At 31.6% G+C, this 26585-nt stretch overlaps 2 protein-coding genes across 20 annotated transcripts in view; one reads left to right on the top strand and one right to left on the bottom strand.

Moving 5' to 3' along the window:
• The window catches only part of LOC142332121 (putative cytochrome P450 6a14), a 622045-nt gene that overhangs the window by 165817 nt on the left and 429643 nt on the right, over positions 1–26585 (bottom strand). For 3 of the 19 annotated variants that reach the window (XM_075378373.1, XM_075378368.1, XM_075378374.1), the window contains exon 1: positions 7630–7800. The exons of the other annotated variants lie outside the window; for them this stretch is intronic. The gene's annotated coding sequence lies outside the window, so the exon portion shown is untranslated. Of the gene's footprint in view, positions 1–7629; positions 7801–26585 lie in introns of those variants that run through there. 19 annotated transcript variants of the gene reach the window in all.
• The window catches only part of Mip (Myoinhibiting peptide precursor), a 439825-nt gene that overhangs the window by 12949 nt on the left and 400291 nt on the right, over positions 1–26585 (top strand). The window lies entirely within an intron of this gene.

Here is a 26585-nt window from a genome sequence, read left to right as displayed (position 1 = left end):
CTTTTATTTTATTTCTCCATCGATTAGTTCAAATAGTTGTAATTGTAGAATAAAAATTTTACCGATCGAATTTATTTCTGTTTTACGTAACAAATCTTTGTTGCTACATTTGCAACACTTTCCTACTGTACGTATTTCTTCGTGCTACGTAAACAAATAATTTATTTTTATTTTTTTAAAGAAGTGGTGGGAATTAAAAATATTGTTTCATCTTCAGTGCTTTCATTTGCTATTAAAACAAGCCGTAGTATATTTTCTTTTAAATTTTATTATTTCAAGTACATTATCAAGTTTTTGTACGCTACCTAGTACTATCAAATACTGTCAAAGCACGATTCGTAAGCCCACACTTTTTGAAAAAAAGTGATATACTCAAGTTCCACAGTTCATCAAACGGAAGAAAAAAAGTTGTCTAATAAAACTGGAGGTATTTTTTGAAAGTATTCTTTATTACAAATCTAATTGTCCCGCTTATTTTTTTTATTCTTTCTCCTTTTTCATTTCACCCTTAGGTTAGATCATGTTTAGAACTGTAAGCGTAGTCTGTTGACTTCGCGGTGCAATACAGTTCAGTGGACTCTTACCGGCCAAGTTCTAACGAACTTCTTGATCGAGCCTCTAATTATATCTTTTAATACTGACGGCCACTACAGATTTCTCGTAATGGACGACGATAACCGTATTGAATTTATTATTTGTTTATTACTATAACAATTTAATCTAAAATATTAGTAAACATTTACTGTTAGCGGGCGATCGACAATTTTATAACTCTTAAAAAACTAAGTAACAATAAACAATTTTAACGAATAAAATACTTAGGGTTATCAGATGTGCCGAACAAGGTAAGACATATTTACCGATAATTTAACAAGATCTAATTTACATAAATTAAAAATGTATGCGTAATTTTTGTAAAATATAACAGCGCGTGGTTACTGAATATTAACGTCACGTACTTTCTTTTATATGCATCTGGATTTAGAGGAGATTTTTTTAAATCGGATGCCTGACCACTCGTACTCGTAGTTTGTTTACTTCAACTCTATAAGCTAACCGAATTAGGTATATGCATTAAAATAAACAGTTTACACTTAATTAAATCTTACTTGATTTAAAAAATTTCATAAAATTTTCGTCTGTAAGGAATAATAACGATAATATTTCGGGAGTAATAAACGCATAACCTTTTGAGTATCAGATCCGATAAAATCGTATATACAATTAAGAGTAATTCGTCCGATTCGGTAAATATGTAGTACTGTCTGAGTAGAGATCGAATGAATGCAAACGTTTTTATAATCGGTCGTAATTTGTTAAAAGCACTGCTACATTTACTCTGCTTACTAAATAACGTAGGTTCCATGTTTTATTCATAGATTTAGATGTTTCGTTTTTTATAAGCTCAAATAACAACGTTGATACAGCTTTGTATACGATTTGAACATTTTCTCGATAGAGTTGAAAAAACATGTTTTTATTTGCGGTATCAAATTCGATATATAAAGTTAACTAAAATTTGATGTTCTATACTAATCTGTTAAAAAAATGTAAGCTTTCGATTAAATTTTATCGGTCAAATTTTACCAGATGAAACTTTATATTTAACGGAGTTAATCTCGAAGTAATATTTATATTTGAAATCATTTATTACAAGCTTATATATCCGGCGTTGCTCGAGGTCATAATTTCTTCACAGTTCAATTTATTTCTTTATTTTAAGATTTTCACTAACTTTCGCAACAAAATAAATCTCCTTTCCGTTATTTGTTTTTATTTAATTTAACCTTTTAAATCTAGTTTGTTTACGATTAGATCTTGAGCAATCTGTTAGATTTTTTTTTTTAGCTATATTCTAGAAAGTTTTAGGAAGTTCTACGATTTCCAAAACGTATTAGTGTTCAAAAATATTCTAATATATATCCAAACGTTTCAGAATTTAAAAAGAATTTATAAGGTTTTTACCCGCAGAATTTTTGCAAAGTTAGTTAGTAATAATTGTCCCAATTTTGATTGTAATCGGTCTTGTGGTGTAAGAGGAAATGTGGAACATACATACAATAGCTTTTATTTATATTAAGACACCCCAAACAACGCTAAGGTTGGAACCTTTTAAAAACTCAGTTAAAAATCAAATTAAAATATTTCGGACAATTTTTACCCGATATCAACTAAATTTATCTATATTATATATATATATATATAAATAAAAGAGAACGGTTGTCTTGTGCGTACCCTAATTCCTCAAAAACTACTTAGCCGAAGAAAGAAAGAAAATTAATAGTGAATTAATTATTGCCCCTTTCATTGTTTTTGTAAATTAAAAAAATGTAAAAAAAAAAGTAAATAATACTATTAATCTTCATGTAGAAGACAAAACCTTTATAATTTAAAAATAACAATCAGAAGAATTTCTGGAGGTGTGAAAGAACATTTGACTCGCTCGCCCAGAAAGTTATTTTCGGAGACCGGGCTTACACTATATACAGCTTTAATGGGTACTAAAATCGCATGCTTATCGCATCGATGTCGTTCAAGAATTGAAAGAATTAGACCGCGGAAAACGTTTACAGTATTATCGTCGGTTTAGTTATCTTTTTGATGACAACGGTATTGAAATTTTGGATCGTGTTAATTTCACCGAGGAGGCACGGTTTCACTCCCACGGCTACATTAACAGCCATAAATGCCGAATATGGAGCGCTGAAAATCCTCGTACGTTTTATGAACAACAATCACACGCACGTAAAATTGGTATTTGGTGTTCAATTTCCCGGTGTCGTGTAATAAAACCTTTATTTTTTGACAAATCTGTAGACGGTGTGGTTTGTGAACCTTTTAGTGCGTCTAATTTAAGAGTGGTGTTTTAATTATTTCTTTACATATTTTTTATTTATTTACGTGATTATTTTTCTTCATAAAATAATGAACTATAATCAAAAAGTAGGCATCGGAATGTACCGATTACTAGCGGAAAATCCCGATTCGTTATCATCAATTTCTAGAGTTAAATTTTTTAATTTATCTTTCGTTACATTAATTTTCATCATTAAAAAAAAATATTTTTACACAAGAGGTAATCAATTGTGGAGACCTAATAAATCCATTCCGAGACGCTGCCCGCCAGGCAACCCTGTGGAGGAGCTAGCTGCAGAGACGTGCCGTAGGAACGCCCTGCAGCTACTTAATATATACTGAAATAATTTATAAAATTTACTTTAATAACAATAACTGTAACTAAGAAATAAAAATGAATGTACTGACGCGGGGTGGGAGTAGGTGAAAGGTTTTTCTCCAATTTTCCTCAATAATTTATAAAGTTTAATTTTGACCAGCCAAATAGAAATCGTTCGATACCCATCACTCAAAACCAAAGCTTTTCCAAATCTATATTTACGTAAAGAATTTTCCATTATTTTTATAGGAGGATTGAACCCTGCAGAGTATATGGTAGAAATCTCCTAAAACGGCTTTTATATATATATATATTCAGAATATTCCAGGAAAAACGGAGAAGCTTTCAGAACATGTTCTGCTGGTGAAAAATAATCCAAAGGGTTTATATAAACATAGGTTTGGGAGCACTTTGTTTACGAGTTGCAGCTAGCGAAAGATTTCGCCGGATTTCAGTTCTAATAAAATCAAGTTCTATTGTAATTTTTGAGACTTAAGTTAAGGAGTAAAGTCGGTTGTTTTTTTATTTAATTTCAGCTGTGAAATAGGATAAAGCAGGACTTACAACTGTAACTTCAGTAATTTTTAACATATCAGATTTGAAACACAAAATTCGGTATTATTCTTTCTGTACCTAAATTTACGAACAGAAGGGTCATTTCCGAGGTGTACGTTTTCTGTTGAACGCAAAGCGTTATTGATGAACATCGTGTGATTCAGCAACGCGTTTCCAGACCTATGTTTATATGAAAATTTTTTCATTATTTTCACCGGTTGAACATGTCATGAAAATTTCTCAGTGTCTTCGCGAGACACTCTGTGTATATATACAGTTAAATTACACGTATCTTATAAGAAAAGTAACAAAATTTAATATAGCAAACGTAAGCTGAGAAAAATAATTAAATCGTGGCATTATAATTCATAAAACTTTGTACGATGATATATGAGAACTTTAAGAAACTTCCTGCTAAGTAGAATTCGCAAAAGTTAATAAAGTTGGCGTGCACTGTTTAAACATCGCATTTGCTATTTCAGTTTTAAACTTATCTGATTTCTACTGAGAAATTATTTTCTCAGTTAAATAACAATAATAATTTGTTATTCTGAAATTAGTTTGAGTATATAATTCAATCTAATACCTTATTAGGGCTGTACAAACTATAACGTGTACTTATACATATTACATTATGTTAAAATTACAAAAAAGTAGTGGAGAAATAATCAGCACCACCCAAAATCATATAAATATTACAAAAAAAGAACAATAATTTTTTACTCCGGATTTCTAAAAAAAAAAAAATACTAAAAATACGATTGTTGGACTTTTTTTTTAATTTTCAGATTGCATTTCATTTCAAAATTTACCCCTTAATTCGAGTCCCAAGAATTACAGTCTGGCTTAATTTTACAGAAGGCGTAGAAATCAAGAAGAATTTTTTGCAAGCCGACGGTCATTAACGAAGCGTTTCTGAACCAATATTTACATAAACTTTGTTCATTATTTTCACCAGTAGAACATGTCGTGAAAGTTATTTCATTCTTCGTGAATCACGTGTATATACAGACTGTATCACGAAGTTTTCCTGGGACTTTCACAACCTTACTACTCGTGAAAATTATGGAAAAAATTCATAATAAATATGCGTCCTAAAATCCTTCGTTTCCGAGTTACTGCTAGTGAAAAATTTCGCCGCTCGGATTTCAGCTACCCCCTGTGAAATGAGGTCGTTCTGAAATTTTTAGGACGTTAATTAAGGAAAAGAATTAAATGATGTTTTATATTTGACGTACAATAACGTTGTTAAATGAATAATAAACACAAAAAAATGTAACTAAACTTACCAAGTTTAGTTAAATTTAAACCGGTTTTCAGAATTTAATTCTGAACAAAATTATATAAGTTTAATGAAACAAAGAAAAGTTAGAAAAATTCGAATTTTGTTTAGAAACAGTAAATTACTATAGCCGTCACAAAAATATTTATTTAATGTAAACAAAAACCACATTTGTATGGTGATGTTAAAAATTTGTAAAAACAAAATCCCTTTCGACATGTCGGAAGACGGAGGTAGATTTCACAGGTGCTAAGAAGGGGATAAAATAGATTTCCACCTTAAAGTTAAGAAAAACTTTAAATTTACTCAATCCGGCAACGGTTGCATGTGAAAAAAAGTTTCACGTGTTTAGCATACGACAAGCCCCATCTTTCAATTCCATCAAAATTTTGGTCATCCCTTGCCGTAAGGGTTTGTCATATCAAAATTTTTTTCAAACAAAAGTTTTAGGTAATGTTTAGAGGATAACGACCAATTCAAACCGATTCGATACTGTACCTATTAAGGGAGGTATGATAATTTTGTCTTCAAACCCCATTTTTCCCACCCCGTGGGCCAGTCGTTGGTGATATCAAAAACTTTACTGAAATACGTTTTAGGCCTTTATTTAAAGAATAGTAGGAATTTGAAACGAATTCGATATTTTACTTAATAAGAAAGTTATAGCGATATTATGTTTTTTCGAAATAGTACCCCATTTCCATTCAATTGTCTGATTTTGGCCGTTAACGAACTCGACCGAGATTTTGGGACGAGTTATTTTTAACAAATAATTTGAAAGTGACTGGCGCAAAATTACGGCAGTTATCGTGTCCACAAGAAAGTGAAATATATATATATATATAAACCGTTGAACTGACTGTGGTTTTGTGTCTGGGGGATGTGAAACGCTCGAAGCTTACTTATGAAATCTATCTAAAATTTGCTGCTAAAAAATAAAAAAACTGAAAGTTACGCAATACATAAAAAATGAAAATAAATTAAAAGTACTTAATTTTTTTTATTGACAGAAATAAAATAAATTATTATCTCAAATTTTGTTATAAAATAACAACAGCTGATCAACAATACGCAATACTGTTTTAGCGGTTAACTCATTCTATAAGGTACATAAAGTATATCGGGTATTTTAAACTGTGCTGTCATAAGCGATGGTTGTCTATGAATTTTCGTTTGAACCTGATCGCTTTGCCATTTAAGTAACGTCATACTTATTTACAACAAAGGAATACGCTGATACGGTATTCATTTTGAGTGCGTTAATAGTACTCCTACAGCTGCCGCAGTAGAATAAGAAATACCTTTTCCGAATCGCAAGATTCCAGATTCCAAAACAAATAGCGCGACTTTTCGCAATCTTCGGGAAACAGGTTCACTAACTAGTATTCGTACCAGCTACGAACGATCTACCCAATACGACGCTATTATTGATGAAATATCGATGCGGTTCAGCATAGTCCAAGCAAAACTGGCTGGAGAAAACAAAAAGATTAAATATAAAAAATAACGGTAAAAAAATAAATAACGGTTAAATATAAAAAGTAACGGTACGATCGCGACGTCATTCAAAGTGAGTCGGACGGTTTTGCATTCGACGGTTTGGAGAATAGTTAAATGCAATTTATATCCTTATATAAACAGTCAATTCAACATCTACAGCGAGGAGACGGTCCGCTTCGCTTGGAGTTCTGTAACCGGTAGAAGATAAATTTCTACATTTACCTTCATGACAAATTTTAGTCGAGATGGTATCAACAACTTGCGTAATGAACATAAATGGGTATTTAACTAAGTTATTGTACATCAAACATAAAAAAACAGGGGAGGTTTAACCCCAATTTATTGGCTTTCCTCACAGATTTCTCAAAAAACTATTACAGATACGGTTCTGGGACCTATTTTATTAGATTTTTCAAGTCAAAAAACATAAGAAACCACTAATTGTGTCCCTTAATTAACGTCCTAAAAATTTCAGTACGACCTCGTTTCACAGGGAATAGCTGAAATCCGAGCGGCGAAATTTTTCGCTAGCGGTAACTCGCAAACGAAGTATTTTAGAACGTATGTTTATTTGTACTTTTTACATTATTTTCACGGTTTAATAGGTTATGAAAGTGCCGGGGACAAATAAAATTGCAGGGAGCAGAGCCTTTGTTACGGAATTTTTTAAACGTTTCCTATAAAAAAAATTAAAAATTTTACAAGCTTTAATTTACATTATACATAGGCTATTTGAAGATCATTATTTTTTTTCAGTCAACTGAAATGTATGCCTATAAATATTTTTAATTAAAATCTAATTAACTGATTTTAATCCGAATAAATTAAATGTAAACCAACTAAATTTAATTAAAATTGTTTCGTCTATTTTGGGTAATTTTCCGGAAAAAAATAACAAATAAAATTCCTGAGAAACATAATGAAACAGTAAATCGAAATAACCGTTTAATTTGTTTGAACAGTACGTGAAATGAAAATAAAAAAATACGAATAATTTTGTAAAGTAATATTTCTTGTATGGAAATTTAGATTGTATATAAATAAATAGTAGACAAATCTAGTTTGTTGTTGCAAGATAAAAATAATTTATATAAAAAAAAAAACCATTAACTCTTACCTCATTAAATGAGTTATGTTTTTATACTAGCGATACAAACCAGGGTACAGAAGAATTTACTTAATAATCGTAATAAGTAAACAAAATTTCTAGTTCTTTGCACTAAAATAATAAATGAAAAAAACATACACAGTTTCAATAAAATAATATTGCACTGTAGCAGGTCGACTGTCGTCTTCATGTTGCGGTTAAATGACACACAAGCCTGTTGATTCCTGTCGTAACAACAGTTAGCATTACGTCACTGTCCACAAGGGTGAAGGGAGGGGAATACAACAGTAGTGAACACCTGCACGCTACATCTGTACATTGTCTCGATCGACTGAACGTAATTGTGCCTTTGATGTATGTCAACTAAGTTTGTGTGTTAACCCTAATTACTTATATGACAAATAAATATTTTATTAGAACGCTTCCTATATTTTTATAAATAAATATTATATCGATGTAATTCTTGAAGGCATTAACCGATCAAAATTAAATGAATATTCTATTTTGTTTTTATCGCGTATATAATAATTCTCAATTACCGATAACGATGGTATTTCTGATGCTTATAAAGCAAAATTTTTCAGTGTTACACATAATATATTCTTCTCTTGGAATGAGCAAATTGATTTTATTTCCTAGAAAATCAAATAGTGTTATCTTTCAACAGTCTTAATTAAACGCTAATCTTATCATTATTATTAAATACACATGAGCGCGCGCGCACCTACACACACGCACACACACACACACACACACCCATATATATACTTTCTTATTACTTAAAGCACAAAACTTTTAACGAAAAATATTATTTTGTTGATGAATTTCTAAATAATAACAATTAAAACAAATGATTTTCTTCATCCGGTTCAACGTATACATAAATTATCCTCAAGTAATTGTTATTAAATCCTTCTGAATGGTAAATTTCTTTTATAGTTATTTTGGTACTTACGTATTAACGCCACCGCAGCTACATCTTTATTTAAAAACCAAGTAATCAATCGGATTTCGGTGGAAAATGGGCCGATATAAAGTTTAACAGATTCAAAACAGTCTCTTTATTAATTTTAATAAATGGCTATTTACATTATAAATAAAATTTAACCAAACTTAACCTACGCTCGCTTCGCTCGCTAACCTTGACTAATTAACAGGACTGTTTTGATTATTTAAATAATAAATAATTGCAATAATTACTGAATTTATTAAATAAATACTCAAAAAATTACGTTGTTAATTAGTCAAGGTTAGCGAGCGTAGGTCAGGTTTCGTTAAATTATATTTATAATATAAATAACCATTTATTATAATTAATAAAGAGAGCGAAGCGAGCGTAGGTCAGGTTTGGTTAAATTATATTTATAATATAAATAACCATTTATTATAATTAATAAAGAGACTGTTCATTTTCCACCGAAATCCGATTGACTACTCTGTTTTAAAATAAAGCTGTAGCTGCAGTGGCGTTAATACGTAAGTACCGTTATTTTTTATATTTAATCTTTTTGTTTTCTCCAGCCAGTTTTCAAGATATTAACGGGACTGGGGTGTGTGTATGTGTGGGCGCGCGCGCACGCGGCTGTTTCTCTCTCTCACTCACTCTCTCTCTCTCTCTCTCTCTGTCTGTGTGTGTGTGTGTCATAGCTGCAGTTGTAGTACAATGATAAATGTAAGTCGGTAAACATGTAGTCTGGAGCAACTCAGGTCGACCACTTGTGAGACTTGTGGATAATTATCACCAAAGAACACCGGTATCCACAGTTTAACACTCAAATCTACATAAAAGCAAATACCTTTACAAGGATTCGGACTCTCGACTATTTATATTAGTATCTTCCTATATTTACCTATATATTATTTCATTATTTTAATTGTTGTTACAACAGGAATCAATATGTTTTTATTTTAATTAATGTGAACTTTAATCATATCTATTTTTACTTTCCCGTCGCGCTATAGCTGGTAGAAGGTAAAATGTTATAATCGGTCCGATTTGGACATATCGGATTTCACCGGATCTTGATGTTTTCACAACTAAGATCCCAAAAAACCGGATGTTATCGTTCGGATGTGCGTATGTGTGTTTGGTATTAGCCTCTAAATCACCTTATATCTCTATAATTACCATACCGATTTTGACCAAACTCGATCAGATTACTTCTATATATGGGGCATTTACGCCATTAAATTTTCAACTTAAAAGGCCAAGCAGGTGAGGCTGTAGAACAAAGTCACCTTCACCGTCTCAAAATTTCATCTAATTAAGGTCGTTATTTTCTTAAGCGCATTTGTTAACGATTAATTTTGCAAAATCGCACCCCCACCTCAAAAAAAATGCTGTTGTAGTCGTCCGCTATGTTGTGACGTCACAGGTGATCGATAGAATTAAATAAATAAATAATATTTTAAGTGTAAAAATGTAACTCGGTCCGACTAGGTCTCGAACTCAGTACCTGGTGCGTTATACGCACCGGCGGTTAACTTATATTACTTTACTCATTACATTTTTGAACATTCTGTACATCATTTCCTTAACAAGATATAATTATTAAATATTAAGAAACACGACCGCCAAAAAATAAAAAAAAATACGGTGACAGATATTGCTCTTTAATATAGGATAATTAAAGACCGTGCAGATGACAGTTTTGTATATAGTATGATTTTTTCTAATCGTTTTAAACGTGTGTATATGTATAAACGCATGCATTTATGTAGCCTATGACCTTCCCATTAGCCTAGAGATTCCAACGCGGGCCATACATCTAAATCGGTTCAGCCGTTGAGCTGATACAGTGAAACGAACAAACATATATACATACACCCTAAATACATTACACTCCTTTTTCGGCAGTCGTGTAAAAATAAGCTAACAGCACAGTTATAGGATTGTCCCGTTACGCGGCTACAAAAAATACTCGGTTTAAAAAAAAAAAATTAAATTAAATTTTAAAAACTTAAAAGGCACGTTGTCCTTTTAAGTTGAAAATTTAATGGAAATTTTTATAAATATTTTTAAAAACGGGGTAAATATTACCGTTTGATTTTTGTCATTCCGCCAATATTTTCATTAATTTTTAAATTTATATTTTGGAAGTTCTTTTATATCAGTTTGCATTACATGTGACATCGTAATTTCGATTAGATATGATTATTTCTCGTAACTTATAACTTGCAGGATGCTTTTATTTAATTGTATCACCCGCATTCTTAGGCAACTGAATCGCTCAACAATTACAAATATATATATATATATATATATATATATATATATATACAGTTGACTCTTGATACACTAATCCCAAGGGAAGAAGAAACAATGCCTCATATATAGAAGTAATCTGACCAAGTTTGGTCAAAATCGGTTCAGTAGTTCTGGGGATATAAAGTAATTTGTAGACTAACACCCAACACACATATGTACATTAACATCCGGAAAATTTCCATCCGGTTTTTTGGGTTTCTTAGGTGTTAAAACATCAATATCCGCTGAAAATTGCATATGTCCAAATTGTAACGATTACAATACTTTCCGTTCTAGAGCTGTAGCTCTGCTACACCACTATCCAGAGGGAAATTTAAAAGAATCACGCCATCTTATTCTAATTCATATCGTTTAGTTTGAACATCCTTTTTTCTAATTCTTTAATCGATCTTCTACCTTCTTTTTTTGTTTGATGAATTTATTCACCACAGAAGCTTTTGAAGCGCTCGTTTGAGAGTGAATGAAAATGAAATTTTATAACGTATGAGAAATACCACGCCAGAACGGGATTCGAACCCGTGACCCCCGACTTAAAGGCCGACACCCTACCATCCGACTACGGAGATCGGAAATATTATATTCTTAATTTTTTTAATGATCGCTTCTATTTCCATTTTTTTTTTTTTAGATCGTATCATTTTTCCGAATATTTAACTAACAAATGATTTATTTTCTAAGCAAATCGGCGATATTCAAACATCTAATATAAATGCAAAAGGATTACCTCTTTTACTATTTATATATATACCCGTAGTAATTTCAGCAGGTTATAAAAGCCGTTTACATTTACGATTTAAGAGTATAAAACGCTCCACTGGGGATTACATATACGGTCTATTATTCCAAGACCAGCGTGCGGGAAACGATTTCTAATGAACACTAACTCTTCACCAACTAATTTTAATATCCGACAGGGAGATTGTAAACTTTTTACCAAATATTTATTTAAATTGAAAATAAAGAAAACGCTAAAAAAATGTTTTATTAAAAATATTATAACACACTTATGAGATTAACCGATTTGTTTAGAGACTTCAATAGTTTAGTTTTTTAAGGCGATTTATAACTGTAAATCGAGATTTTTTTTATCTGTATTTTCTTCGCCCCGCGGAGTCAGACCCGTAACCAAGTATAATCTCAGCTCTAGGGGATGTCATCACCTCAAGCTACCTCGATAGAAACAAAATCCCACCCAGGTAGTCGGGACACGGTCTTTATTTGCGTGCCGCGTCTATAATGAGGGGATCCCAATGAAGACCCCTCACTGGGACCCTGGTCTTAAAGCCCTGTCTCTAATGAGGAACTCCCCAAAGGGATCCTGCCAAAAATGAAACGGTTCTTCCGATTTTTTAATCTTACACTTTAAACACTGGTATAAATACTTTTCTAATGGCGTTACATTATTTTTTATTTATGTATTTTTTCTTTAATATAACGGGTAACTTAAAAAGGACTTCACAACATTAAAAATCACATAAAAACTTACTGTTTCGGTTGAGGTCTCAACCGATGAGAACGTGATGAAAACATATATATATATGCTCTCCGAAATTTACGCAAGAAAATAATTTTATAAAGTAAAAAATTATTAATTTTATTAAAGAAAAACGACTACCTAATTACAAATAGAGCGATCTATTAGTTTATAATACTAATTTACAACATTGTATTTATAGCGTTAACTCTGAAGACTGGTTCAATCTACTGCTATAAAAAGCTTAACGCTTACTAAATAAATAAATAGATTTTTATACTGATCATTACATAGAAATATATATTATTTATCAAGTTTAAAAAAATTGATGTGGACACGACATGTATATTTCCTTGTATAATTTATTAAATTACATATACACATTTTTTTTTAAAATGAAAAGTACATAATATTTCATTTGATTAATAACGACTGATATTTTTTCTTTTTTATTGTTATTATTGAATTATTATTTATTGTATTTTTTTTTCAATCAGAAGTTAATAATTATTAATAAATAAATATAGTTATTAAAAAAAAGCTAAAAAAAGAGAAGAAATTGGTTTCGAACCGATGTGCCTTTCCCGTCTAAGATCCAGATATTTCATTAAATAAAATTTCATTTGGCTATAAATGTGGAACGAATGAAAATAAGTACCGCTTATGATGTCGTTGAAATGCTCTCAATGAGGGCTTATTACTGCAGTTAAAAAAAACTCCAAAATCCAAATGCGTTGGGCTTTTTTGGACACTTTTTATCCAATCGATTGCGATCAAAAGGGAGGTGCACAACCAGGTATTACGACAGTCCTAAATCCAGAATTTAAACATCCTATCGTTCTTAAACATCCTATAATCGTTTTGGAATTATGCGAGATACATACGTACGAACGTACAGACATCACGCCGAAACTAGTCAAAATGGATTCAGGGATGGTCAGAATGAATTCCGTTGAAATCTGAAGCCCGAAATTTTTCGCGATCACAATAATTTCTTTATTTCGTACAAGGAAGTAAAAAAGATAAATTATATATATAAAAACAAATTATAAGATAAAAAATACACGTAATTAAATTCCATATTAATTATTAAAAAAAAAAAAACCATACGAGATTCACGATTCACAAAGAAAGCTTTATTGAAAATTATTTGAGCACTTGTTTACGTATACGTTGAACAGGATGCAAATAAAATATGTTTTTTTTCTTCTTAATTAGTATTTAAAAATTCATCAACCATGTAAAATGAATATTATATCCATAAAAGAAAATTTTTTAAATATATTTTATATAAATCGGTGGGAAGATATTTTAATATTTCGATAATTTATTAAAAACGGCAACGGAAGCACAATAAATCCGAAGTATGCTGTTGAGTTACACGAAAACGGTTCCGTTATCTGGTTTGGTAAAGGTAGATATCGCTATTTTTTAAGAATACACATCTATCTATCGATGATCGTATAAGTATAAACGCAAGGATAAACTAATATATTTAATTTTCTAAATATCGTTCTGGGACTAGATAATGTACTGAAAACCTATTTTTGTTTGATGAAAGGCTATTCTAAATTTTGAGAGAGCTCCAAGAGACGATATATTTTATAGCAGACAATTTATGTAGGCATAATAAATATTTAAAGCCGAGTAAGGTAGTATAATATAATTTCCTGTTATAAGGGATGAAAATTTATTGTTTCTTTACACGATAATCTGTTCTAAATTGTACGTAAAATAAATATTCGGAGGGGAATACAATTTTTTATCCCCCACTACTGTATCTTTATTGTTATCACGACCGGCTTCGTTATTCCCCTATTCGCAAAAAACCGCACGTCTAAAAAGTTGTCGCAACTTACAAATTACTTTCAATTCAAATTTCTTTTTTCATGCGATTATAAACTAGTCGGCTTTCATTAAAAAAAGGTTACGTTCTGTCTTACTCTAATTCTATACCTCAGCTGTTTTTTTTTGTTTGTTTTATTTTGTACTTCATTGTTTTAGTTAAGTAGTAAATGAAATAAATAATATACGGTAGCAATGTTTTACTTGAGCCTATTTGAATGTAAAATCAGAAAAGTCACGTAGATTATTGTTGAACATTCTAAAATTAGTAAATATTAATATTTTTCAAACTTAATTGAACGAGTTAGGAGAATTTTATTAGCGTCGTTATTTATTATGCATACGCATATTACCGACGAACAATAGAGTTTTTATTGTTTATTCAATCGATCATCGTAACAATCCGTTAACGGCCGCTTTATAAGCTATTTACATAATTATGCGTGTTGTATTACACTTTACACATGTTGACCCGTTTTAAAAGTATCGCCTACGCAAATAAAATTTCAATGTCGTGTTCATACAATAAACCGTTAGAGAATACGCATAACAATAATTACGTTACGCTAATTTCAAGGCATTTTCGTACGGTTATTATTTTATCTTTTTTTTAATCGGTAAAAATATAGAATGTATATTAAGAAATAATTGATACTCGAAATTCTAATTACTGTGTTCGAACGTTTTTTGCATCGGTCGGTAGTCCCGATGTTTGTAAGTGTGAATATAAAATCATCTTAGACTATTATTAGGCATCAGCCTGTTGTTATTATATCAATAAATGAATGACATTTTCGGGATTGTGAATGAATACGGCCAAAACATTCTAGGCGGCACTGGAGAGGTATTTTCTGATATGACTCTCGTTCAGAAATAAGATAAGAATATACGCGATCGGAAAATATTTAATTACTTAAAAATATTTACTATAAAATTTTTGAAAATTGTTATTATTTATAAAATAATAAAAATCTGACAACAACGGGTTGTTTCTGATACACGGCTTACACATGCGAATAATTAAAAATATTTATCGTTTTATTTAAATATAATATTTTTTTGTTTATTTAATTCAATGATTCTAACTAAAGCGCGTGCGTACCGTAATTCATTCACGAGAGTGTGGCGGTACTAGCGGCGACGGTCGGCAGTAACTAAATTAATGTAACTTCAAAACTTACATAAACCAAATTCTGCATGTACCGTCGGCAGATTAGTGCAGCCGCGAGGCTTAACGCAGCAGGTACCGAGTCGACCGGGCGATCGTGTTTGAGACCCGAGTAGAATTATTTTTTACACTTTAAATATTATTCATTTATTTAATTCTATCGTTCACCTGTGACATTACAACATAACAGACGACTACAATGTATGTTTTTTTTGGGGTGAGGGTGCGAATTTGGAAAAAGTTTATTTTACAAGTATTATTTTTCAATCGTTAACAAAAGCGCCTAAGAAAAATATAATTTTAATTAGGCGAAATCTCGAGATACTCAGTATGACCTTGCTCACCCCTTGACCTTTTAAGTTGAAAATTTAACGGCATCGATGGACTCATACATTTAATTTTATGACCCCATATACAGAAGTAATCTGACAAAGTTTGATCAAAATCGGTTCAACAGTTCTGCAGATATAATGTGATTTAGAGGCCGACACCGAACACATACATGTACATATGAACATTAACATCCGAAAAATGTCCATTCGGTTTTTTGGGTTCCTTAAGTGTCAAAACGTCAAGATCAGTTGAAAACCGCACATACCGAAACTGGACCGATTACAATACTTTCCCTTCCAGAATTATAGCTCTGCCATAGCAATATCTAAACGGGAAAATAAAAATTTACCTAAATTTTAATTTAAAAAAAATTCAAACAAAAGTTTTTGTCGACCAGGTTTTTTGAGTCTGTAATATTATACAGTAATCTATTCGATAATCCCTTTTTCGTCTAAAAAAAGAAAGTTAAATTTAACATTTAAATATCCTACTATTAAAGGGAACCGTTAGTATTTACTTTTTCTGAATCGACACCGTTAGATCACTGAAAAAAAAAACAAAGGAAATAGGAGGAAAAATATACTGTTATACGGTATTTATAGTATTAAATAACTTATCTGTTCCTTTTCTTGCATATCTTGACAAATTATTACCTCCCAGTTATCATGATATAATTAAAGATTCTATTGTGATATTTATCTCATCGTTTCCAAGATCCAGATATGAAAATGTGCCATTAACACTCTTCTTAAAGGATATCTTAGGTGTATAAACATCTGTTACTGTCATTTTCATTCGATTATACAGCAATAGGTTTGTTGAACACATGAAGCGTGCTTGTTAAAATTCCAATATCGTTTTTAATTATCTGCTGCAGTAAATATCTTTTATTCTTTTGATTGTTGGAGAAAAAATTACGCTCAGAATTTTAGTAGTCGATTTAAAAAGAAAAGGCAGGAAACCGTTCTTATAATTTATTAATTTACATAACTAATATGAACCGGTTTATTAAACTTTTCATAATTTTATTACGGCAGACATATCAGGCAACCATCAGGTTGTAAGAGATGCGGTTTACTATCTTTCCAAGGAAATAGAAAAGATAAATAGATTATAAACCCGTATTATTGTAAATAAAAAAACAGCAATCGACCGGGTCTTATTTTTATTTTTTTACTTTAAAATTTATCGATGTAACAAAAAAAATTCTTCCGATTTCAAAAAGTCTACTTCGTAATCCTTTACCGCTAACGGAAGAGTCATTTAGCCTATAAGAAAAAAGATTCTACAGTTTCACTTGGTTGCCGGTAGGTGCCTCCCTTGTGTCATGCTTTCTTCGCTCTGCGCAAAAATGAGATTCCGCATCAGAAAAGATTCTGCATATTCCGTTTCAACAGATGTAAGTCCGTCACAAGTACACAGCGTGATTTTCGTCGACAGAACGTAAACACAGCGCCTCCTACTGCTCAGACCGTTCGATGTTGACACCAACAGTTTCAAGAAACTGGATTCTTGTGTAAAGGGAAATGCACAATTATACCGCCCCGTTATGTCGGTCGAAGACGTTGTGCGCAACCGATAGAGGTTTGTTCGCCCCCAGGAAAATCTACTCGTCATGTCAGCGGAAAGTTCAGCTAGCTGTTCCTCGTAAAACCGACTGAGTTGTTTCGCGGCTATTGTTACGTAATCCGTATAGGATTCAATCGGTATAATCCTCCGTAGAGGGTGAAAAACAACGACAAGCAGGAAGAAGACGACATTTTTCTTTCGCGTTACTGTTCAGCGACGAGGCTATGTTTCACTTAGAGGAAAGTTAAGGATATAGAAATGATAGCCGCCACATGGAAATGTCGAGCAGTAGAAACTCTGATCTGCGCCATTTTCCGATAAACTTTGGGTGGGGCTATGTCGGGGCTACGTTGGTCTAACGTGAAACGTTACAGACCTTGGAAGAAGTTAAGTTCCTCCGAGCTACAGACCGCTTATCATATGCGCTGTGCCCCCTCCCCAGCTCAACAGAGACGCAAACTTAAAGTATCATCGGCGAGCTGACCGTGTAAGTTATAAAGTGACACCGCATTTACGTCTCTGAGACTAATAGTTAGGGAGTAATTAGGATGATATAGACCTTTTCGTTACGCTACAAATATCCGTTCTACTACCCGTATGTTTCGGTGTGATTTTAAAGACGTTTCACGTCAAAAGATCTACAGACGGTAATTTTTAATGGAAAAACAGTATTAATCTGAATCTCATAATCGGAAATGTTGTAGATTTTCCCTGCAATTACTAGCAGATTTTACTAGGAAATTCTGATGAATCTATTTTCCAGCAGGACGGAATAACACCGAACCGACATCTACAACTTGAGAATTTCTCAACAATGAGCTTCACAACGACGAATCGGAGGTACGACGTCTGCCGGTCTGGAATTTCATCATTGGCCGCCAAAGCGGGCCGATCTTACTGTCTGTGTTTTTTTCTTGTGAGGATTTGTAAAAAGACTACGTTTATGTGCCCTGTAGTAACACCGGACATGATAGCTCAAGTACGGAACGAGGGCAGATGCACTCGTCCTTTTCTTTAAAATACGTCCCGTATTTTACGAAAATTATAAGTAAAATTTTATATTCAAACACGTATTTTGTAATTCACCACAAAGTTATTTGTTCGTTTGTGTAAAAATAACGCCTTTTAAAATCGGATGAATCTTTTTGATGGATATTATATATTAGAATTTTATTCGTTAATATTTTTATTTAAAATTTAAAAGCGCTGTATTTAATATTTGAATTACCTTACATTTAAAGGGAACCGTAGTATTCCATTTCTGAATTATTAATAAGTATAATAATACTGTTTATTTGTCAGAAAATTAGATCGTGAATCGATATCAATAAATAACTGAAAAAGCGTAGAAAATAGAGACGCATATATACTGTTTACATATATATTAATGCTCTTTCCTAATTCTCTCTGATTTAACGGTACAGCTTTGAATACAGAGACCTATTTCAGTGTATCTAATCTGCATACGGAACATTTAATTTAGAAACTTTAAGTCTCTAAGTATAATATATGAATGTTTTATTAAATAATTTATTTCACTTTTATGTGAAGATACCGCTATTTCTTTATTAATTCTAAAAGTTATTAATTTTAGATTTATTTTATTCACGGATGAAACCAAAATTCCGTATTCCAGTTGCGCGTGGATAATCAATATTGTAACCGTTGAAAAATTTTACTAATAAATAGCATTGAAAACTGAACTCCAGACCTTGTGTAAGTTGATAATTTTTTCTATAAACTAGGATTCTATAATACAATTATTCTCTATTATACGTAAACTAAGTCCTCTAAATATTACCATGCAATTTATCACGATTTTAAATTTTAATACTAATAACTTAAGTGAAAAAATAATTAAAAAATTATCTTATTTTATTTATTAAATGCCAAATATTTTTTAATACAAATACAGTGAGTTCAATAACATACGAAAGGTACAATAATAATACAAAGGAAAAATATTTTCACAAAAATATTACAACATATACTAAAGTAAATTATAAATAACATAATTTTACTGCTAACTGATACCGACCGGCAGAACGAAAAACACCCTCGTTCGCCGGTGGAAGTTTTCAGTTATATTATATTTTTCGCTAATATAACTATATACTACACGTTATAAAACAATAGAAATATTAAAAAACAATTTGAAAGAAACACCAGAATATACGAACGCTGAACACAATTGTAAGAAATATTTGTCTCCAAAACTACGTATTTCGAATATTACAATAAATGTTACAAATAAAATTGGTTCACATATCTGCAGTTATGTCCGAGATATTTATACGTTTTGAAAATATTAAAGTCCATCAGATATTGAATACACACCAGTGCTATTACGGATAAGATGTGTAGATGATATACTAGTCGTATATAACCCGGTTGAAATAATGAACGTTTAATCATTTTGTATAAGACTCAATAATCGTAAAGATAATTTAAAATTTACATATTAAATGGAAGAGAACAGAAAAATACAACTTTTAGATATTGAAATTGAAATAAACGAAAACAACGTTATAGAAACAAGTGTTTACAGAAAACGCGCAATGAATAGCACCACAATATGTATAAATTCTAATCACCCATGGTTTGTGACCACGGGTGATTTTTTATATAAAAACCTCATTTTTAAAGCTTTGAAATGTACAAAAAAACAGTGAAAACAAAGTCAAGAAGGAAAGAGTTACGATAAAAGGAAAATAGCAGTGTTTAATGGTTTTGATGCCGGTATTATAGTAAAACTACATAAAAAACAAAAACATAAATACCATAATAATTTTATAAAATTACAACAAGAAAATAACATAGAGGTTTTTAACAATTTTTTCTTTCAATACAAATACAGAAATAAAATAATAGAAAAAATGATTCGTGTTTATGATAAAAATAAATATAAAACATCTGATGTAGACATCACATGACTTCCTTGTACGCTAAATAAATTACATATACATATTTCTGCTGAATTTAAACTTACTTCATTTGAAAGCGAGATACGATCCCCTAATTCTTTAATAAAAGCGAACAGTTACACAACTACTATAATATTAGTTATTAACATGGAATATTTATACAATTATTAATTCAACAATCTTACTTGAAATATTAATTACGGTAAAAATTCCTTTATTACTCTTTAAATAAATGTGTTATATCTATCTAATATTAAGTATTTTAAATTATTATAATGAATTAGTATCATGTTTTAATTTATTATAAAATGAAAACGAAAACGAAACTGGAGAAGGTTATTAAATTTTATAGCGATATTTATCAAGTGGACTGAAACAAATGCATAAATAAAAATAATACGATTCTAAATTATGATTCCCAATTAATGTTAAATAATTAAATTTTTCACCAAATCTGAAAAATGTCCAAAATCCAATTTTTTTGGATTTTGGGTTTTTTGCCCACTTTTGTCCGGTCGATTACAATGTAAAAGGGGAGTTGCACAACTGCCCTAAATCCAAAATTTCAACACCCTACGGCTAATCGTTTTTGAGGAATTCGAGATAAATACGTACAGACGTCACGCCGAAACTAGTGAAAATGGATTCAGGGATGTCAAAATGGATTGGATATTCCCGTTGAAATCTGAAAACCGACATTTTTTGAGATCACAATACTTCCTTTACCTCGTACAAGAAAGTCGAAAGCTTACAAACCAAATAACAGTAATACAAAATATTTAAGAAATAATGATTAAAATGATGGAGAAATTTTAAAAGGAATATACAAAGTTAAGTGTAATGAATGTATTAGTAATTAGATCCTTAAGAAAAAAAATTCACGGTACCTTATAACGCATACAAAAATAAGAAAAGAGGTGTACCTAATATGGCCGACCATCTCCTAAAATATAACCATAGTATCACTGATTATAAAAATAATTTAAAAATTTGTTACAATAAAAAATCTAATGTGAAATATTTCATTAATTAAAATTTCATTGAACTATAACTCTGGAACCGATGAAAACAACTACCGCTTATGATATTTCGTTGAAAAGTTCTCAATGAGGACTTATTACTGCAGTCAAGAAAAAAGTTAAAAATCCAAAAAAAATCTGGTTTGTGGGCTTTCTTGACACTTTTGCTTCAGTCGATTGCAATAAGAAAGGGAGGTGAACAACTAGATGTTACAACGGCCCTAAATCCTAAATGTCAACATCCTACGGCTAATCTTTTTTTAGTTATGCGAGATACATACGTACGTACAGTCGTCAAGCCGAAACTAGTCGAAATGGATTCAGGGATAGTCAAAATGGATATTTCCGTTGAAATCTGAAAACCGAAATTTTTCGCGATCAAATACTTCCTTTATTTCGTATAAGGAAGTAAAAAGATTGTACTCGAAAAATATTTCATTTATAAATTTAAAGAAAAAATAAAACGAATAATCAACAGATAGTTTTTGAAAATGACACTTTAATTAAAGTCACAGCAACAATACTTGCATAGTTAGATGACATCTTATTTTACATAATTCTAGTCGGTAGTTCTTTAGATTTTTTTCTATTAATGTCTACCGTGTTAGTTTTTACAATTATTATTTGAGTTACCGTGCACTATAACTACAGACCATTAAACGTAATAATAATGATAACTATAAATCGGTGCAAATATTATAAACAAAATTTGGTTCTGATATCGATTATTATTTACTTATTATAATATTTTCTTTCTCAGTTTATTTATTTATTTTCTTATATAAATTTTTCTTCGATGTCTAAAATCATGGTAGTCTCACACAATCGAAATGGCCATCTATAATTTTAGATTTTTAATAGAATTTGTATAAACTTTGAGGAATTATAATTTATTTCAATATCCGTTTAGCGTAGCTCATTATTTGCATTATTTTGATAAATCTAATCTTTTGGAGCGTAAAATAAAATTTTAATTTTAACCGTTTCAAAATTTTGTAAACCCTAATTTTTAGATGCTTCTTTTAAAATAAAAATTTAATTATTTTTTTATGATTTCACACGTTAATATTAAGGGCAAATCTTTTCCCTTAAAAATATTTTTTTCTGATAAAATATCCTATTTGTTCTACAAGAGGATAGAGCACGAAGGAATTAATAACTATGTAGACTTTTTTTTTATATTTGGTCAACTGAGGATCACGTGAAGCAACATTTTGCATTTATTAGTGTTTCTTTTGAGAGTTTCCTTTCCTGGTCTTTTAATAATCCTGGTTCTTCAATCTTTTGCTTTGTTTTTGCCTTCTCTCTTACGACCGAACGTTGTCGGTGTCTTTTAATTCCTTTTCTCAGAAATCCTTGTACCGGTTTTCTAAACGTTTTTAGCGCTTTTTGAATCAACGAAGTCCATAAATTTCCGTTCTTTTTGTTGTAAATGCGATTAAAGATGTGTTTTGCGGGCCTTTTATCATTCATTCTGATAAGGTCGCCAAAGAATTTGGCTCTTCTATTTTTGATGGATTCCGAACCGATAAGAAGTTTTCTCTTTTTTTTATTAGTAGAACATATCATAAAATTCTTTTGGTTTCTTCGTGGTGAAACACTCTGACATACGCAATACAATATATGTTCAGCGGTGGTGGATAGAAACTGAATGCACCGTAGGATCTAAGCATTAGATTGCGGTGGGGGAAACAACTTGTCGGTTGAGATCAAAACTCCGAGCGTAAAACATCGTGGTAACGTACTTTTCTGAAAACATTATATACGATTTTTATAACCGGTGACTGGATTTAATACTTAATAATCGACCTATTTTCGTAGCTGTTATTTGTCGATAAGATTATTAATAGAGTTATTGTCGTTAAAGAAAATTTATTTTTTAGTTAACTTTATTTGAATTTTTCTAAATTTATTTTTTTGCAGCGTAAACATAAACCCATAATTTCGACAAAAACCGGTAAAATTGGGGAGAAAGAAGATATCAAAATTTAGAGCAGTTATTCTCAATATTTATAATTTTGTGAAGAAAGAAGCACAAGAAGGACGAGCAATAAATTTAAAACGAATTCGGACACGTGCTTCTAAAGCGAATGGTGTATCCGTTAGATCCCTTCAACGCATTTTAAAGCGATAAGAACAACACGAAACTACTGGAAATGAATTCAGTACTTCTCGTAAAAAACGGCCAAGGAAGAAGTTAAAAACTGACCTGGACGATTTCAACAAAGATTTTATTCGGAGGACGACGAGAGAGTTTCACGTACGGCATTCCCCTCTCTGAGGAAACTTTAGCCGCTAGTAAAAAAGAAATAGAGTTGGAATGGGGCATTTGGGCTCTTCGTGTAGTCGTGAAAAATTTAGGCTTCCGGTGGAAAAAATCTGAAAACAACAGAAAACGTTTGATTGAGAATGAGATACACGAGAAAAAAGGTCACTTTATCTGCGGTACAGAGAAGAAAATCGTCCGATTATATACGTAGATGAAACTTATATTCATTCTTCCCGCACGAAGGGTGAAGCGTAGATCGACAGTTATTCAGAAGGGCTGAAAGCTCCGGTTTCTAAAGGCAGCCGAGCAATAATAGTTAATGCGGGAGAAAAAAACGGTTTTATTGGAAATGCTCTCCTAATGTTTAATTCGGATAAAAAAACGGGCGATTACCACGGCTATATGAATTTTAATAATTTTCAAATACGGGTTATTTCTCTACGCTACCCAATCTGTCAACGATATCTGTAACAGTCACGGACAACAGTGTTCAAATAAATCAAATTCCAAATTTGAATTCAAAACAAGACGCGATTAACCGGCTCATAAAATTAAGATACCTTTTTCACATGAAATATTAACCTTGAATTTTATACGCCGATTAAACTACCTAAACCGCGATTTAGAACGTACAAAATAAATTCTTTATTTGCGGAAAAAGAACTTTTCAGATTACTACCGTATCATTCCGATTTAAATGATATTGAGAACGTCTTGCCACGTGTTAAAAATTACTTTGTTTAAAAGAATGTAACATCAAATTTATAAAACTCAATAGAAGTGGCGAAAGAAAAATTTACAAAAATAAATACTAACTTCTGGAAGGCAGCGCCGAACAAACTGTACACGTGTAATTGATCAACGTTGTGTAATTTCTTTATAAATTATTATGCCACAGTTAAAAGAAGAAACAATTTACTACTTTCTCGTATTTGATTTTCGTCAGAAAATTTTAATTAAACGAAAATATAACCTTCGTGGCTGAGTAGGAAGCATCTCGACATTTTCTGCGAAGGTCCCAAGTTCGAAACTCGGTCAGGCATGGGCATCGTTTCATACGCTACCGATTTCCACCGGGCTAATCACCGTAACTGTTAATGTTCGCTCTTTCATAACAAAAAGAGCTATTAAAGAAGATTTAAATGGATTTTTAAAAAGATATTCTTTAATTAAAACGGAAATAAAGTACTTGAAAATCTAATAATTATTAGTTTTAATTTAAAAGTGATAAGACAAAAATTAAAAGAATATTTCGCAAAAAGGTTTTGAAGATACCGCTGTATACTCTTTTATATTAATTATGATTCCACTTTATACTTTTGTATTAAATAAACTGTTAACTAAAAATATATCAATTAAAAAATAAAATAATAAATGTATAATATTACATACTCCTGTAAACAGTAGGCGATATATTTCTTTTATCTAATCCGCTACTGATAACACCTTATTTTTACTTTATTTTATTATTTAAAAAAATACATAATAAGCAAACATTGTTCTACGTTAACTTCTTAATTAATACTAAAAATGTTTACATCTCCAACGGTTTCGTAATTTTCAAACTGCATGATCAGGTTAATTAAAAGTAATATTTTTTTTTTTTTTTTTTTTTTAACTGAATTTTTACGGGCATCGACTGCTAAGGTCATTAGCCCTCGTCACATTCTTTAAAAGAAATTATTATCTCCATAAGGATCGTCATATGTAAGGGTGTAAAGGGCCCTTACATTTTATTTAAAAACACAAACTTCACAATAAACATTAAAACATAAAAGACAAGGACAATCACAAACACTTACGTAAAGGGCCCCGATATTAAAATTTGAGATAGGTTCTCAAAAGACCATGAAATTAAAATTTCAGCTTATCAATACCATATCTTTCTTTCTTTCTTCTACGAGTCTCATTTATAGTTTGTTTAAGCACCTTCGGGGCGACCAGAACAGCCGTTGAGCAGTACATCAGTCGCGCCAGGGTGCAGTTGAATCCTTCTTATAAACAGGCTATAGGCATGCACGGCGTACACCCACAGCGTCGCGCCCTCAATCCACCCTTGAGGGTCCCCCCATGCCATCATCGGACACACCCCGACTCACTGCTATTGAATGCAGGTGAGCCAAAATGGCCTAGGCAAGAGGGCTACCTCCCGTCACTATACGTGCCACGCTTCGAGACTCCCTTATATGCTTAGAGTATCTTTTACCACAGCTTTAAACTTCCATTTTATAAACTTTTAAGAAGTCCACTGGCGTGTAAAAATGCAACTATATTTTCTTCATTTCCATTATCCAGATCAGCACTAATATTATTTATAAGACGGAACCTCTTTCTGAGGTCCTCATATATGGTACACTCTTCTATTAGATGCTTGATTGTCAGTGTTTTATTACAAACACCGCACATTGGTCTCACTTTGCCGGTTAACATATATAAATTTGTTAATCGCGTGTGACCGATTCTAAGTCTGGTCACCGCTACTTGTTCACGGCGAGTCAACTTTAAGTCGCTTTTCCATTTATAAGGAGAAGTTTTTACCGAGTTTAATTTTGTATTTAAACTCCTCCATTCAGCGTTCCACTTATTTCTTACTATGTTTGAGACGGTTTTTAACATCTGCCACTCTTACAGGAAATGCATCCAAATCATCGCAGACTGTTGCCTTTCTGGCAGCTTCGTCTGCGATTTCATTACCTGTAATACCAGCATGCCCCGGAGTCCATACAAATACGCATCGCTGTCCTCGTTGTTTTAGAACGTATAAAATGGACAGGATGTTTGCAATTAGGACATCCTTAATGTTCTTGTTCCGAATTGCGACGAGTGCACTTAATGAATCGGAACATATTAGCACTCTCTCTTCGCAATAGTGTTCAGTGTAGCGAAGAGCTTGCTGAATTGCAGTGAGTTCTGCCGTGTAGACACCGGCCACATCTGGCAGTTTCCAAAAGTGGGCTTCTCCATTTACATATATTGAGCATCCAACACCATGTTCGGTTTTAGAACCGTCAGTATAAATTCTAATATGTTCTTCGTAACTACTGACGGTTGCCAAATATTCCTGTTGGATGATCACTGCTGGTTTCTTTTTTATTT

Source organism: Lycorma delicatula, chromosome 11 (assembly GCF_047948215.1).
Source record: "Lycorma delicatula isolate Av1 chromosome 11, ASM4794821v1, whole genome shotgun sequence".
Taxonomy (NCBI): Eukaryota; Metazoa; Arthropoda; class Insecta; order Hemiptera; family Fulgoridae; genus Lycorma; species Lycorma delicatula.
Note: the sequence above shows the minus strand (reverse complement) of the source record. Positions and strands in the feature narration are given on the sequence as shown.